This window comes from Brassica napus, unplaced genomic scaffold (genome assembly GCF_020379485.1).
Source record: "Brassica napus cultivar Da-Ae unplaced genomic scaffold, Da-Ae ScsIHWf_6;HRSCAF=12, whole genome shotgun sequence".
In the NCBI taxonomy this organism is placed as follows: Eukaryota; Viridiplantae; Streptophyta; class Magnoliopsida; order Brassicales; family Brassicaceae; genus Brassica; species Brassica napus.
Window position 1 is genome coordinate 5196 of NW_026016755.1, and position 14865 is coordinate 20060.

Consider the following 14865-nt stretch of genomic DNA (forward strand, 5'->3'; position numbering starts at 1 on the left):
CTCTAAACCCTAAAACCCTAGAGTTGATGTTTTAGAGTTTAGATTTGTAGGTTTAGGGTTTAGGGTTTATGTTTAGGGTTTAGAATTGATGTTTTAGGGTTTATATTTGAAGGTTTAGGGTTTAGGGTTTAGAGTTGATGTTTCGGGGTTTAGGGTTTAGAGTTGATGTTTCAGGGTTTAGGGTTCGTATTTAAAAAAAAAATAGGGTTTAGGATTGATGGTTTAGGGTTTAGGGTTCGTATTTCGAAAAAAATAGGGTTTAGGATTTACGGTTTAGGATTTACGGTTTAGTTTTAGGGTTTAGGGTTCGAATTTCTAAATAGTATAATTTGAAAAAAAATTATTTTTTATTTTGTTAGAGTTTTATTTATTTAAATATTTATTTATTATATATATAAAGAACAAAGATATAAAAGTTTTTTCCCACTTTAGTGAAGAAAATATTTTTGAAAATATCTTTTTAGTGGTGATAAAAATGAAAAGTGGTAGTATAAAAATGATAAACATGTAATTTTCCGGGTTTAAATTTACATTACTCGAACAACACAAGTCGAGTACTAAATATACCAAAAGATGCAATTAGTGCCCACATCAGACCTTACCCATCACTCGCGTAAATCGGAAGCTGGACTATGCAGTTAAAAATGATGCAATTATACAATGATAAAGTGGATATGTGAAAGAGAGAGAAAAAAAGACAATTAAACAACATTTTAAGCAAAGTCTTTTGCGATCCGTACAATAATCTCTTATTAAAATGATAAAACGCAAAGAATTTTTCTTCATTAGAAAATGGTAATAGAAAATGTCATTAGTGGAGTGGATTGAACTTTAAAATCTCGATTTCAACTTAGGCTAAAACGTTGACCTTTGACTTTTTAAATTTCAGTCATAGATATTAACTAAATATTAAAATTAATATCTCCAATATTGTCGTTCATCAATTAACGCACCAAACACAATACCTGCCCATATAGACAAAATAATAAATTAAAAGAAAAAATCATTCATAATCATAACTTTAGTGTCACACTCAACTAATTAGAATTGACATGAGTAGTTCAGTCAGACTTTCATGTTTTGTTATTTAATCTAAACTATATAGTTTTGAGTTTGAATACAGACTTTACAAGTTATACGTTATTTGTGAAAATAAAGTATTATTCACCGTATTTATATATTAGTATTGTAACCAATAGCATGAGTACAAAGTAAGCAAGTAACTGAAATAAAAATGTATATATGGTAAGTGGTAACTAATCGGTCCATTTTTTGACCGATTCACATGTTTGTCACTACAGAACTAGTATGAGCTCTTATAGAATTTAGTTTTTCTTTTAATTGTAAAAGGGAATATTATAAAATTTACTTACAGACCAAAATCCAAAAATAGCCACTAAAATATAGGTTTAAATTATACACGAGAAATTATAATTTATAAGAAAGCAAATTATGATTTATATTAACCAGTTTGTCCCATTATTTTGGTAGTGGCGACACTGGACTTGAAAAGACTATTTAAAGACTGATTTACATATGCTACTATTTTTATCAAATTAAAAAAAAAATTATATATGCTACTGTGGAACATTTGAACTAGCAAATAAAAAGTTGGTATGTAAATGTTAAAGAAAAAGTAACAAATGCGCATCATTTGGCTTCTACAAGTGTCTCCGCGCTTGACCTATCAACTAATCTTGTATTATTATTATCTCTTATGTCTACTTAAATTCTACAATAAATTATTTACTAGATTCTGACCCGCCCTAAGGGCGGGTATATTTTTATTTTATTTTATTTTTAATTTTAATTTTATATGTTTTTGTTGTTTTAATCATATTTGTGTTAAATGTTACTTTAATATAATTTTTGATAACTATATTACATATGTCAAATTGCATAACTGTGCATTTGTGAGATATATACATCAGATGTTTTACATGTATATATAATATAATTAATAAATTTAATAATTAAAAGATATACACATTATAAAATAGTTTTGAATCTATCAATACGTAAGCATGAATATAATCGAATATAGGAGCTACATAAGGAGCTAAATAACTGAGAAATTGAAAATTTTCTAAAGATAAAATTGTAGTTCAAATAAAAAAAGCATTATAAGCATCTTCAAAGGTAGGATACAAAACTCCATTAACAGTTCGTATATCTGTGTAGCTGGTTGATACTTTGTTCTTGTTTAAAAGAAAACTCAGATAAAACAATTCGCTTGTGTTGGAGTTATTTTCATGGTTAATCATTGTTTTCTCTTTGTTCTTACTATTAACTTCCATCCAATCTTGATATTGCGAAGTTTGATTTGCCTTTGTTGAAACATCACCTAAATCATCAGCTTCATGTGTAGCTTCTATGTCATCTTTTTCATATTTTTTTCTCTTCATCTATAGCAAATATGATTAACATAAAGTTATAAATTATAATGGACAAAAACACATAAGAAACTTTGAAATCCAAATCAATATTATTAATACTTAGAAAATGTAATAATGATTAAAGTGCACATGGGTAACTTTCTATTATCTACAAAATAGACACACATATCATATATATATCACCGTCTTAAAAAATCATTTATATACATGAGATAGGTAGTAAATGTTTTGTCTATAATATTTATTACTTTAAAACACATTTAAGATAACATTATAAGTTAGAGTTATTATTTTCAATGTCTTGATGATGTTTGATATTCTTTACAGGATTGTATTATTATGTATAACAGTTTAATTCAGATTGGAGGTAGAAAAACTATCACCTTGGAAGATAATTGAAGAAAAAAATTTCACTTTCTCGCTAACAATTTGAAAATCTGACCTTTGAATACTGGTAGATATTGATGATTGAAGACGAATGAATTGAAGAGATTTTCAATGTTAGGGTATTAAATGGTTTTACAAATAACTGAGAAAATAGTAGATTAATTTATAGGAGATGAAGAAAATAAGTAAATATTTAAATCAATGTAGCTTAAAACTTGAATGAGAAAAATTAGGAAATTGTTAGTTTATATTTAGACTCCAGAAAAAAGGATATAGCAAAGAAAACTTCAAAACCAACTAATTTTTCATAATAATCTGTCCATATAATTTTTTAATAAAAACATTTGGGGTATTTTGTTTTTATTGTTTTTTTGTCACAGAAAAGGTTGTAGTTTATATTTTTACATGGAAATTGATTTGTATATTTGTGTTTGGAAAGTTTAAACAATAGTAATAGCATTGTTTAAACTATAATAACATTTTTTTATGTCAACAAAAAACCTAAATACATAGATCCTGACAATATAAGGCCTTATATTTGCAGTTTCTAGTGAATCAAAAACTTGATTTGATTTTATTTATGATTTTTTCAATTACAGGCCCAAGGCCCAACTTTAATCATTCTCCGACAATACTCGTTTGACCTTTCGTGTTTCATTCTAGAAAAATTCCAGCTTGAAACGAACACTGCTTCTCTCTCTCTCTAATACCACCAAAAGGATCGTGTCTCAAATTCATGGATCTTTAAAATTCTTCTCCAACCCGTTCAGGTACTTGTAATATCCTTCGTTTTCTTGTTAAAGTATAGATTCTGGGATATATTCTCTAATTTTGAGCTGAATCTAATAGTTTGCGTAAATTAAAGTCTTTGTTTACAGTAGTTAGAAGATGTGACTTAAGAGGACTCCGTTTATTCCAATGATCGATCTTACCGAAGCTGGTCATCGTAGAGCTATTATATGTGTCTGAAGTATATTTGAAGGGAGCCAAGTTCGATCTACTTAATCGAGAAAGGCAGAAAGCATCATTGGCTATTCTCTGTCCAGCTGTGTGACAAAGAAACTCAATTAGTGTCTCATCACCGACGATTCATCTCAAACTAAATCAGAAAAGCTTCATTTCCGATCTGTAAGTTAACTTTTAAAGCTTTGTTCTTCTACTTAATCAGGATAAATTATGGAAATTAAAAAACTAAATGAGGTGGAATAAGGGCTTGTCTTAACCTTTTCATAAATATTTTGGTTGAAAGTGAAAAGTGCTTTTGAGTAATCTTGGTCCCATCTTTGTTTCAGTAGTTGGAAGTAATGATGATTGGTGAAACATGAAGGTGATCTTGACTCTTCTCATTTATAAACATGAAGGTGATCATATCTCTTCTAGTAATAGTATTGATGTTTTGTGATATTGCCTTAAGGTTCTTATATTTTATGTCTTAGTTGTAAATGTTACAGTAGTTTTACAGTAAATAAAATAACTAAATATTATCTGCTGTAGTGTTCGATGTAATGAAACTCTTGTATTTGTTCTTCAGGACGAAATAACTAAAAGAAGAATGAGCAAATGGAGCAAAGGAAATCAATCAAACCGTTCTCAAAATAACCTTAAGCATTGGCATTTCAAGTAAGTCTCTCTAAACAACTTTTAAAAGGAAGAACAGGTTTAGAATTGTGGAACATAAATTAGGATTGGTAGAACAAACGGAATACAAATGTTAAATGTCTGATGTATGTCTACTTGTGTTATTTCTTGCTTGACTCCTTTAGACAAACCTTAGCAAGAGTTCTTACGTATAAGTGTTTTGCTTTAATGTATTTCTGTTGTGTTGTTACTTGCTAGATTAAATTACTTATATAGACATTTAGTTCAAACGTTTCCAAATAAGTTCAGAGTCTGAAAGTAAAAGCAATAAGTTTTAGAAGTCAAAACACACAGCAAAATAAAAATTACAATTAGAGATTCTGAAAAATCTCTTTGAAAACAACATTCTTTGTCTCCTTCTTAGGCTTTCCTTCCTCGTCAACAATTAAAATCTTCAATCCCTTCTTGGATGTAACCCTGGAGACAGCTACATATAGTTGTCCATGAGAGAATACATCTCTTGGAAGATACAAACCTACATGAGATAGTGATTGACCTTGACTCTTATTAATTGTAATAGCAAATGCAACTGCAATAGGGAGCTGCCTCCTCCTCATCTTGAAAGGCAATTTCTTATCTGATGGTGTTATAGAAATTCTAGGAATGACCACAGTTTTTCCCACCTTTTCTCCTGTAATCACTTTCGCCTTTACCATTAAATCATCCATCTCTGTAATCTGGAGTCTAGTGCCATTCATCAGTCCGTTTGTATGATCGATGTTTCTAAGCAGCATAACCGGACAGCCGACTTTCAAACGAATGCTATGATTTGGAAGACCAGAAGCCTTGATGGTGTTTAAAAAATCGGGAGTGAGAGCTTGGTCATTAAATGAGAATCGATCAGAAGCATCAATGGAGTCAGAGCTTAAGTAAATTCTTTCTTCTCCTGCATGTTACAAACTCCAATATGAAATCCAGTTGCAGAAAACAATTGCAAAAGCCGAAAAATTTCACCAAAAAAATACTATACCTGGTAGTTTATCCAACATGTGCTGGTTAATCTTGTTGACATCCTCATTCGTAGGACACAAAATTGCTCTCTCTTGAAAAAACTTTGGCTCTTTATTCTGCTGTAAAGAAACAACATCACCATACACTGCTCTGCTAATTGATTCTATTGGATCATCTCCATCAGTAATAAGAAACTCTTCTGGAATATTGATTACTACTTCTCCATCATTCTCTTCACCAATTTTTCCATCCCCAACATCTAAAATCCACTCTGAGAATTTCTTTAATTCCTTTGCATCTTCAGCATATAGGTTTTCAGAAAGTAGCCTCATATTCTTTGTCAGTTTCATCACTTTGACATGCTTCCATAAATATGAGGAATTAAGAGAATCCAGTACTATTTCTGCTCTTCCAGCACCATGTATGACAGGTAATACTTGTCTAAAATCACCTCCAAATACAACTACTTTCCCACCAAAAGGTCTCCTGTCCTTGTTCCCCAAAATGTCTTTCATACTCCTATCCAAAGATTCAAAACAGTGTCTGCTCATCATTGGGGCTTCATCCCAAATGATTAGAGAAGCTGCTTTTACCAGATTAGCCTGATCACTACCTGGAATGAGTGTGCAAGTGGAAAACTCATCTGGGTTTATCGGTATTCCAAACCTAGAATGTGCTGTCCTTCCTCCTTGTAGCAATAGAGAAGCTATCCCACTTGATGCAGTGTTCAAACATATTTCTCCTTTGTATCTGATTGCTGCAGACAACAATTTCCAGAGGAAGGTTTTACCAGTTCCACCAAATCCATAAACAAAGAACACACCTCCTTTTTCATTTGCTACTGCATCAACAATCTCGTCATAGATCTTCCTTTGCTCCTCTGTTAGTTTGACAATGTCTCTGTCATGCTCGGCTTTCATCTTCTCCCTATCATAACTCAGCTCATCTAAAATCAACACATTGTCATTCCCACCAATGTCTGGAGCTGGCTTTGGCATATATTCCCATTGATCTAAAGAAAATCCATTTCTCTTTAAAATCTTCTCAATCTCTAGAAGAGCAAACTGTATTTTTTCATCATCACTTAAACAGAGATCTACAAAGAAGTAAAACAACAAACAAATTAGACATATAATGTTCCTTTTAGAATGTTGTTTTATCAGTGTAAATAGAGTTATGTTCAAACCTGGTCTGTTTAGTAGCTTTCTCCGTTTATACTCTATATCATCACATAGTAACTCCCATGTATTCTCCCAAACAACTTCTGGCTCTGACAAACTACCAGACATGAGCATTATAACAAAAGCATGCCGCATATGTCCTGCTGATTCAGTGAAACTCGCCCTCACAAGATCATCAATATATTCTTGATCGTCATCTAGTAAGCCCCTCGCGTAGCACGCCTTCTTATATGTAGGATACACAACATTGTTGAATGTTCGAATCTCCTCAAAACATGTTGGACCTCTAACTATGTTTAGCAAAACACGCAAATAGAAAGCTTCTTCAATTTTCCTTGGGGCATAATTGATCCTACCAATACTGAATCCTTTCTTTCTATCGTGGAACTTTCTCTCATTCTTATTCCACGTGAACTTAGTTGGGATTTCTGCAAACGTTAGCTTTCTGGCAACATCACTCACCTTGCACAAGTCAAACCATGCTGTGAACATAGTATTTTCAATAAGCTTGCGACTGGTCACTTTGTCATAAGTGTCATCATCTTTGAAAATAATAATCTGCTTTCCTGGTAAGTGCCACTGCAGTCGCTCAACTGGGACTGATCGATAGTGAATAGGGAACTTAAAAGTCCTCCATGACCCTTCACATGCAGAAACATATCTGAAAATTTATGAAATCAAAATTAGTTCAGTAGCTGATGACATTTAGAAGTCAACAATAGCAGAAAAAGACCAAATAGAAATTAACCTGCAGTTGAAGAAATTTTTGATCTCATTTTCCTTTTCAACTTTTACTGTTCCATCAGTCCCAACCTTTTGTTTAGCTGGTCCTTTTTCTGGTGGCACAACAGTAACAGTGACACGATCTTGACCTTTATTAATATACTTGAATAAGTATTTAATAGAACCAGTCTGATTACACCATTCCACATTTATATGGGCTCGATAACGAAGGGATAATTCCTTATTATACGGTATAACATATCTGTTGTCGCAGTTGAAGCCATTTTTCTCTACAAAGCAACCAGGCATTTCACTCCTTCTATAAACTGGAAAGCCATCTTTGTTCACTATCGTTTTCTCAACATGATCTTTAGGATACAGCTTTGAACATTTGCCATTTTCCATGCATGGTGACTTCATATTAACTGCCCCACAAGGACCATGAATCATCATATCCTTTACCACTTCAAACAACTCTGGTTCTTTTTCCTTATCTGGTATTTCTGCGGAGATGATCTTGTCAATGTCATTTGTTGTAGGAAATTTGGATTTCGAATGCATGAATATCAGAATATGAGCATGTGGTAGGCCACGTTTCTGAAATTCAACAGTGTACATTGCTGCTTATGAAAAAGAGAACGACATTAGTTACTATAGAAAATACCATATTATATCAGAATAAAACACCCATGTAATAAAACTCACATGCCACTGTCTTTCCAAGAAGCTCCTTATATGTTAAATCATACATAAGCGAATCCAATTTACACTTAAATATCCTGCAGAGAATATCGGGTCTGTCATCAGGACTGAGTTTGCGTGGCTGAAGATACCTGGTGATTTCAGGCCATTTAGGATTGCATGTAAAGGTTATAAACAGATCTGGAAACCCGAAATATTTGCAGATCGCCATTGCATCTAGATACATATTCTTCATGTATCTTGGTCCTCCAACAAATGTGGCTGGTAACAAAAACCGACTGCCTTGATCATGCATATCTATCTTCCCATCATTTTCAGACTGCTGAATAGAGTCAAAGCTATCTGATCTAAGGCTTTTCTGGTTCATCCTCAGATAGCACAAGCGGTTAGACTCTATAGTTGTAAAAGCATCAACCAAAAACTGTTGGAATAGCCTTTTAGAGTGCAGAAGTGTATGACTTTCCCCATCTCTCTCCTGAATCCGAAATGCATACCACTGTCTCATACTAATATTTTTCCTCTTCAGTTTTGCTGTAGCATCTGTAGGTCTTTTTTTAATCCCAAGTCTGAAACCATCCTCACCATATGTAAATATAAGAGGATATTGAAGAGCTAGATAGGAAGGATGTATTTCACTTATCCGTTTCAGCCATCCTGTTCGCTTCTCTTCCAAAACAATATCTCTTTTATCCATTTCCAAATTGAAATCACCTGGAATTAATGCAGCCACCTCAGATGCAGTAGGAGTATCATATGTCCTCCCGTCTTTCTCGCGACTGCTGACAATCCGCATATGGAAAGTAGTCTCTGGATTAGTATTAAACCTATCCCTTGCTGAGCGGAATTGATGCACATATGGATTAACTTCGTTTAGCATCTCAACTATCTTCTGAATGACTTGTTTTCTCAAACTCTCTTTTTTAGCCTTATCAGCAGATTTCTTGTATTTCCTGGTTAACAATGACAATGTACACATTCTTAGAATATCAAATAATATAGAAACATAGGCTATCTCGCAGTACTTATTTATTTAATAACATACCCTATGATGGCGGCTCTGTTTTCAATTTCGTTTTCAGTGTCAACAATGTAAAGCTGAGAAAACTTGGCTTCTTCTCCATCTTGTGGCTTCAAACTACCCATTAAGTGATAGTTTTCTCCTTGAAGCTGAAACATTTTTGGTCCACGTCCTTGCGGAACACATCTATCCACTTTACCCCCAAGAGATGTAAAAGAAAAAACCATATTAATCTGCCTGATATTTTCCCGAAAATATCTGCTCATATCATCATCTCCATGAAGCAATCTTTTCAAGACCTCCGGTGATTCCTTTAGTATTGGTAACTGAACTTGACCTAGTCCACAACACATAGAAAATTTTGGTTTCTTGATCTTCCTTTTCTTTTCAATGCGTTCACCATACCACATTTTCGCACCACAGTAGTCACAAATGTAAGTAGGATCACCCTCATCTAAATACTCTATTAAAAATTAAAAATTAATCAGTGTTTGTTAAAAAGGTTATATTGAAATACAAAAACGAAAAAAATTATTATTACCTGTAGTATTTGATTTTGATTCTGATGGTAAAGTAGATGAAGATTCACCTTGGTTGAACGTTGATTTGGATTCATTCACCGGAGAAACAATATCTTCGAACATGGTTTTAAATAATTCAGCCATACTCAAAATCCTAGACCTTTGTTCATCTGGTACAGAACTTCTTCCAGTATTTTTTTCAGTGTTACCAGTAGCTACTTCATACGAATCACTATCTTCACTACTAACACCATAACTCTGATCACTATAATCGTCACCCTCCTCTGTATATTAATAAAAAACAGTATCATGTATATGGTTGATATGTTTGTTTGAAAAAACTGTGACAATGCATACCATGTTCATCCTCTGTGTTGTTATGTTGACTTGTTGTCCACACTTTTGAATTTTGCTGCTTTGCAATGTCTGCCTTGGAGAAGGCTGGTAATAGATTAGTAGGTTGAATTTTGAGACATGAACTCCTTCTTGAAATGATGTTCGAGAACTGAGCAGACTTGTTGTTATAATCACCTCCTCATCAAAACGATTAAAGGAAATAACAATATCAGTTGACATAACTAAACCAAATGGTTATTTAAGTTATTTTTTAAAAAAAAAATTGACCCAGCTTACCATTACCTCTAAATCTCTTAGAATACTGAGGCTGCTTTCCTTTAGCTTTGTCTGTAAGTGTAAACACAACAAAATAGAATGAATCAAATGCACTTAAATTGATTAGTCACTGACTACAAACCAGACAAACAGTAACACATAAAACTGTAATGGGTTAAGAAAAATCACCATAGTTTTGATTTCTTGAACTTAAGACATTTGATGGATGAGTAAAACGCTGACTACTCCTTGATAGTGATAATGTCGGAGTTAAATTTGAAACATCTTTCAGCACTGAACGATTTCCAATATCGGATTTTGTCCCCTCAGACGATTGAGAATCTGATGGCGTTGGAGTTATAGGTTGATGATTTGGTTTCCTCTTCCGTGTATCAGATTCTTTGTTCTTCATGTTTGGTTTTGGTTACTGCTACCGGAGATGTTAGTTTTCATTGAAATCTCAAATAACCATCCTTATTATGTAAAGAGTGTTAGGGTTGCTTTATATGATCGTGGGTTAGCTTTCAGAAAATAAATTTAAAACACCTTGCGTTTAAATTAACTTGCTTACGATGTGTATCAAATAAGTCGATATATTTGTATTAATTTGAAAAGATAGATACAATATTTATCCACTTATGTTTGATTAATTTTCATATTTTTTATTTGAATCAATCTCATAAATATAAAAATAACTAAACTTGTATATTTATGTTCTAATAATACACCGCCCATAATTGAAATGGAATAAATTAGAACAATACAAAACTTGTAATATATAATTGGAAATTATAAATATTGGGGTTTAATTTTTTTATTATTAATTTATTATTATTATTTTTATTTTAATTATTATGTTATTAAGGTTTAACTATAAACGTTAGTTTAGACTTTAGTCTTACAATATTTTTAGAGTTTTTAAGCAGACATAAAAAGACGTAAATAACACTGCATTGGTAATCAAAGTTCAAATAAAACCAAACACTTGCAAAGAACAAACTTACTGGAAACAGAAAACAACAAACTTACTGGAAACAGAAAACGACAAACATAAATCATAATGAAAACATAAAAACAGAAAACGACAAACACAAAGCACAATTCCACACTTCCTTAGCCACTTTTGTTCGAGTTTCACTGCTGCTTGAGACCTTTTTCTTTTTTCACAAACACTCTGGTACAATGTTTCTTTGATGACGAAGTGAGTTCAGTTGGGCCGGAGAGATGTTGTATCGACATTGCAACAATCATGAAGTTCATAAGTTCCTAATGTAGAACATACGAGTTGGGACTTGCCAAATAAATGATGAAAATCAGGAGAATGTGACACTTGATACTCAAATTGATAAGTATATATAAAATATACAATAAGCATGTCATACGTACCTCACTTCAGTCGATCCAATGAAGCTCAGCAGACTATGCATGACAAAGTTCTGGATGTTTTGGTCTGCCAATAATACACTCTCAATAAGTCAACTCAAGCTAGGCTAAAGTTACCAATAGCTATTTGAGAGAATCAATACCCATTACAAAGCCATGAAGAACTGGCTTACTCTCGTCTAGAGATAGATGCAACTCCTCAAGGCTGTCACTTTTTCCATTCTCAATCAAATGCTTTAAAAACACTTATGCAATATACATTGCATTAACAGCTTTCTTATAGATAGAAGCCTGATCATCATCAGAAGCTTGAAGAACCTCTTGCAAACACCACGATAGATGAATCAACAGTTTCGCAAGGTGCCTAGTGTATACATTGTTTTGCGCTGCAAAAAAAACAAAAGCATCTCTAATGCTCTCGACAACACACATCTTTCTATTTCAGTAACCGTAGATCAAAAACCCTAGAATTAAACACATTGTGCACGAGAATGACTAACGGAAGAGCTCGCAGGCTTGGTGAACCCGATCGCTAGGCCACCGAGAGCTCGACGGAAGCTCGAGCAGCTTGTTCCAGAAATCAAACGCCAAGGGAAACGATTTCTCCCCGACGAAAGTCGTAATGAGATATTCCGCCACGGAAAACATCATCACCACCGCCGGTGTTTCGCGGCGTCGACGGCGCGCCTCCCATGTCTCCTTCTCCTTAAGCCTTGCCGAGTCAACGAGGGCGTAGTATGAGTCAGTTATGGTGAAGATCAAAAACAATGCGAAGACGGAGGAGACGTCGATGAAATTCGATCGAGTCGTCGTCATCCGTCGTCTTGGATCCTTCCTCTGACGGAGAACACTAGAAGACGAAAGAAAGAGAGTAAAAAAAAATTAAATGAGATGTTGACACGTGACGCTTAAAATCGGTCTCAAAAATCCTAAGCTAATGATCAGTTATCTTTCATTTATTTAGTTTTAATTTAATTAAATCAATAATTTTGTTTAAAAACCCCACTAAAGATCAGCGATAATCAATCTTAGATTTGTGATAAAAGAGATGTAGTTTATGTTCAACCCCTTCAGTAAAACATGACCCTATAAAATTGCAACTTGAGCTTTGTTGGTTTGACTTTTTGGTCTACAATGATAAGAATTCAGTGAGCACTGTACTTGAGGAAAAATACATTTTTTGGACCCAAACATTTTGTATCGTGCATTTTTATATCCAAACAAATCATAAAATCAAAACCATACATGAACTTCAGTCCGTAGCATAAAAACATGTCTTGACTAACATCTTGTTAGTCAACTGTTATATTGGATTAAAAAAATTACATTTGATGAGAATCAAACCGTAGGGGAAAATTGCCAAATATGACTCACAACTTGATTTCAAACACAAAGGTTAACCCAAACATGAATCAAATGCAAAAGTAACCTAAAAAGCTATTGAAATTACAACCAACCCCTTGTGAACAAACAAAAAAACCGAATTTTTTTTTACATTTTTAACCCTCGTAAGTCGTCTGCCCAGACGTCTTTCTGGAAAGTCGTCTGGACTAGTTTTACTTAGAAATAATTTAAAATTTTGTAAAAAATATTTTGATAAGTGAAAAATTGAAATCATGTAATTAACATATGTTTTAAGAGATATAAATTAAGATATAACAAAAGTTAATTGTTTTCAACATAGATGAGTGAAAGTAGTGAGTCATGATATTCTTCGGTTTAGGTTTTGCCAACATATGTTGTAGTATTGTATGTGTTCTTAGGGTTAGATTTTGGAATGCATAAATGTTTTTTGGAAAACTTTAAAATTTACCTAAGTGTTTTTATTTTTGTGTATAATAAACACTATTTAAGTATAACTACGGGTTTATAACGTGGTTAGTTAGTTAATTTAGTCAATTTAGTTTAGGGGTTAAATTTAGGGTCTGGGACGACTTACTAGTAAGTCGTCCAAACCTTTAATTTTACAATGTACTTTTAAACCTAACCGGATTATTTACCGGCCATATATAAGGTGTTTTTTTTTCACTGTTTATCAAAAATCAGAAGCTGTTTCTCTCAAAGGTGATTTCAAAGGCGATTTCGGTCGATTCTCTCTAATCCATCGTTCTCATCGTTCTCACCGCCGGTTATCTCTCCGCCGTTATCACCGTCGTTCTCACCACCGTTCTCACAGCCGCTTCCTCTATTTAAGATCCGAGAGGAAACCCTAGTGCGCATTCTCTCAGAGGCATCTCGTTGAACTCCGCCGCCGGTAAGTTATATCTTTTACTGTCGAGTGATTGATTGAGGAAAAGATGAACATAAAACTGGAAGTCTTGGAAGACTTATAATTAAGTCGTCTGGAAAGTCTTCCAGCTGGAAGAATTTCCAGACGACTTAATTATAAGTCTTTCAGCTGGAAAACTTGTTAGATGACTTAATTATAAGTCTTTGATTGTTTGAGATGGTTGTCTTTGATTGTTTTGCAGGCAAAAAAAATGGAGATGCCAGAACTCCCCCGTAGGATATATACATTAGGGGAAGAGCCCCCCGCAGTGCATAGCATTTCGTATCATACTTGTTGGACGTTGCATGCTGCTTTAAAGAAAGCTCTTCATGATGATGAATATGAAGAGCTGAAGGAGTCGAAGTTGGGAGTTTTCATCAAGTTCCAAGAGCTGGGATTTGATTGGGCTTCAAGGCTGGTTCACTACATGCTCGGTTTCCAGCTGGACATAAAGAAGAAGTATGAGCTGTGGAGTCTTGTTGGTTCAGAACCTGTGAGGTTTTCACTGTTAGAGTTTGAACTCCTCACTGGTCTAAACTGCGAGTACATCGAGGACCTTGAGAGACCTCACTCTGTTGTTACAAAGGAGTTGACTTCTTTTTGGGAGATGCTGGTAGTTCATGTCGAAGCTGGGCCATCTACTCAGGAGATAATAGCAGCACTTGAGAGATGCGAAGGGTGGTCTCAGGATGATCACAAGCGGCTCGCGTACCTTTCCATCTTCACTGGATACATTGAAGGGAGAAAGTATTCAACCCCTACACGGGTTAGTCTGGCAAGGCTAGTGATGGAGCTAGAACGGTTTGAGAATTATCCATGGGGGAGAGTCGCGTTTAAGATGCTGATGGACTCTGTGAAGGGCATAGATATTTCGGGTTGGTACACTATTAATAAGTTTGTGCAAGCTCTCCAGGTCTGGGTGTACACAGCTCTTCCGGAATTGGGTGCTACTTTTGGTAATCCTCTCCCAAACAATCTGTCTCCACCGATACTGGCTTACAAGGGTCGTAAAGGACGCATACAGTTTAAAGAGGCTATCCTCAGTCAGGTATTTACTTCAATCTGGACGACTTCGCAGTAAACT

The 14865-nt window shown here is 34.1% G+C and overlaps 1 pseudogene; it reads right to left on the reverse strand.

The window, feature by feature from the left end:
- Window positions 1-1781: 1781 nt before the first annotated feature.
- LOC106421729 lies at window positions 1782-10088 on the reverse strand (annotated as a pseudogene).
- Between the last annotated feature and the right edge of the window lie 4777 nt (window positions 10089-14865).